The 3694-nt window shown below is 32.6% G+C and overlaps 1 protein-coding gene across 2 annotated transcripts in view; it reads right to left on the minus strand.

Annotated features, from left to right (window-relative positions):
* Tyr (tyrosinase) overlaps positions 1–3694 on the minus strand; it is a 71931-nt gene that overhangs the window by 10124 nt on the left and 58113 nt on the right. The window lies entirely within an intron of this gene.

Here is a 3694-nt window from a genome sequence, read left to right on the forward strand (position 1 = left end):
AAAAAAAAAAAAACAAGGACAGTGGAAATCCAACCTAACTGTGAGCAATGGCAGTCTTTGGAATAGCATTGAGCAGCAAAGATTGCTAGATCAGACATGGACTTGGTAGAGGTAGAATGACATGGTTCCTGACTCTGAAACAGGGCCAGTAGGCATGGGCCTCCATGAGTGTCAAAGGCTGCTGTAGGCATATGCCTTGTTTCTATAATAATGTACATATTTTCACAATCCTCCTTCAAGGCATGTTCTCCCTGTTACCATTAAAATCTCTCCATGATAATCAGAGATAGCATGAGTCTGGCAGGTGAAGGTGTTGCTAATGTCTCACCAAAATGATAAACACTGGAATCTTAAGGATAGCCCTTAATGCTATGGAAAAGAACTCTAAAATCATGAGTTTGAAAATATATGATTTCTCAGCTATGTAAAATATAAGGATACAATATGAATTGTTTGATGTGGGGATTGAGTTTGTATATCTAAAAGAACAAATTCAACTGCACTTTGAGCCAACTTATAAGAAAGATAGAAAGGAAGGAGATAAGGAGATTTAGGGAGTAGTGATCATAAGATATCCCACCCTGCTAAGTTTTTGTTTATGATTTCAAAGGTAGACAAATTCCTGAATTAAAGGTCAGCCTAGGACAGAGGGAATTTAGGTCCAGGCCCAGGCATGGACCTAAATAGCAATGGTAATTTCAGGGCAACATCCCACCCAGCTAACTTATCATCTGTACAAATATGCAGGCAGATCTCTGAATTATTTTGCAATGTTAAAAAAAATGGTGCCTTCAGTCTCCTAAGAATCAATGGGCAGGGTGATGGGATATTGATTCATAGGATAATCAAAAGGGAACCTGGAGTAAATGAATAGATTGATAGATAAAATAAAAGACTAGATTTATGATCTGCAACACATGAGTTATCCACAGAAATTTTTAGAATAGCCAGACAGAATTGCTTGGTGAAATGTCTAAAGCAGAAAATAGAGAAGAGAGATGTCTGGAGATCACCAGAGAAAGTAGATCAGAGAGAGAGCAATCTAGAAAACTATCTCAAGCAGAGCATAGGCTACCAGTTTGCACCCAAAATTTGACTTCTAGTTGTTCCATTCTTTCAGAATCTTCCTCAAAGCTGAGCCGATCCTTGGCAAAAGATCATGAAAGCAATCTATTCTGCACTAATCTGTTCTCTAGCATGTTTGCTCAGGACTTTGCCCCTATTGTTCTGATCTGTCCCTGAGTTTGTTTCACAATAGTTCTGTAAGCTAGCTAAATTCTATTTGGAACTTTCCTATTAAAATAAACCAATGTTAGTTTCTGTTTGACACAATGAAAACTAGTGATAATGTTTAAAAAATGCATCAGAAGATTTGGAAAAATGAATTCTCAAACAGCAAGAGAATTTATAGAGAGCTCTTAAAAGCATGACAAAGAAATCAGTTTGTGTTACAAGACTGGTTGGCAGGAGAAGATTAAGAAACCTGGAGTTAATGAAGTTTCCTTGAGCACTACTTTTAGGTTTGAATCTCTCATGATTAAAAAATAAATTAAAAATACTAAATGTACTGAAGACATGGTCACCGAATCTATACAGTCCAACTGATCAAAAAATCTAATGTTAGAAATATTTATGAAGGTCCAAATAAGTTATTGCTAATTTTTACTTTTAAGTTAGAAAGTCAGAAGGTAGTACATTGTAGAGAACAAGTTATATAAAAGGAAAACTGCTAATACTTGAATAAATGTTGAAAACATTTACAGTTTAAATTATGACAAACAGAATAAGAAAGTCAAATAGAAGAAACACAATAGTTTTTCCTGTAGTATAAAGCAATTCTGTCACTTGAGATCTGTATTTCAATCACTAGGCTAGTCAATATATATTTACCTGTATGTGAAAGTAAACATGAAACATGAAAATATGATCCATGACTACCAAAGTTTTTCTAATTTTGCTTTATTATTAAAATATATATTAACCATATATTTCATGTCAACTTTTTCTAACTCAAAATGGAAATAACTTTTATGGTACAAAGATACTATGTAGATTAAAACACCATCAGACACAGATTGTTGATAGTAGCATTTTTCCTGATCCCTTTTGCTGTTTAGCGTTCATATTATTACCAGTACACTAGGAGAACTTTACAGCTGGTAAGGGAAATGAAAAGTGCTATGACAGAAATATGAAGGCCTTATGTTTGGAGCCAATTATCTATCTAATGTAGGTAGTCTTCTGGTAGGCAGAATTAGGAAATAAGAAGCTTCTAAAGGATTGATATTCTTTGGTTCCCAGCTTTTACAAACAAAAAACATTAGAACAGGTTTCTAGACCATAAGTCTCTGTAAGATTTATAATTTTATAACTTTTTAAAAATATTAACTTGTACTTTTATCTTAAAAAAAACTCGCTTACTTGTTAATCCCATGTAATTTAGAAAATATGAACAAGTCAAACATGAAAAGATGACATGTAAATTGCTTTATATTTGGTTTCAAGATGTGTACATATAATATTCTATATGTACTTGAACCATATGGATATTATACTATTAATTTATAAATATATGTATGTGTGAATGATATTTTTGTTAGCTTAAAGCCTTATCTTTTCAACTAGTAAATATATATTTTAGGTATATGCAGAGTCTTTGACAATTGATCTTTTCCCAAACCCTGTTACACTTTGATATAGGAACAGATCAATATGCAGAGGCTGAAAGAAAAATTTGTACCTAATTTCATCTGAGAAAAATTACTATACTAGTTTCATTTATAAATAATCTTGTTTCTAACAAGAAATAAAAACAAAACTCTTACCTGAATAGGACAAGAACATCAATCTTTAGCTCTAGATTTAATGGATGAGACTATTAATTTGCTTACTATTTTATCAACTTGTAAAAATGAAGGCATTAGTCTTGATTAAAATAGTCAGTGGTAGTTTTTATCTTCAGCTAATTTCATGAAACTGTGTCTAGAACATGGTTTTCATTGAAATACTAATAGTAAACTATATTCAAGGTGAAAGTTTGGGAGAAAAATCTTATTAAAAAACGTATGTACTGAATCTGGACATATTTCTGAAAGTCTGAGAAATAGGGAGAGAGATACTGTAGAATTAGGAAAAACTGATCATAGAGAGATAGAGTGATATGTTTTAAAGATAAACAACATAGACTATTTTTTTCAAGTCTAATATAAAGTCCTGGGTTGCTATTGTCTAATAACAAAAAGATAAAGTGGAAAATGAGCAACTTCTCTTGCACCCATAAGAAAATTGAGGTTTCAGGAAAAATTTCTGACCCTAAAGCTCTAGGTATATAAGTACCCTAAAGAATTTGACTAAAATATATTTAATAGGAGCCAATGAAACTGGATCCATCAAATGATAACAACACCTAAGCATTTCAGGACTGAAGATTTCTTATAGTCTTGGGTAATAGTGAAAAACTTCTGTGGTAGCAGTCTCACGGCTGTTATAACACATGTTATGACTTTATATCCAGGAATTCTCCAATGATTTCAGGATGAAGATACAAGATCTTGTCTAACTCTATCCATGCAAGCAATTGTTGTGAAATACGTTGAGAACCTTTTCCAATTAAAGATAACATCCAAAATTTGTTTTAACTGGAAAATTGGATTCCTCCAAATCTACCTTCTATTCTTGTCCTATTCAGTGGGGT

Source organism: Mastomys coucha, unplaced genomic scaffold, assembly GCF_008632895.1.
Source record: "Mastomys coucha isolate ucsf_1 unplaced genomic scaffold, UCSF_Mcou_1 pScaffold21, whole genome shotgun sequence".
NCBI lineage: Eukaryota > Metazoa > Chordata > Mammalia > Rodentia > Muridae > Mastomys > Mastomys coucha.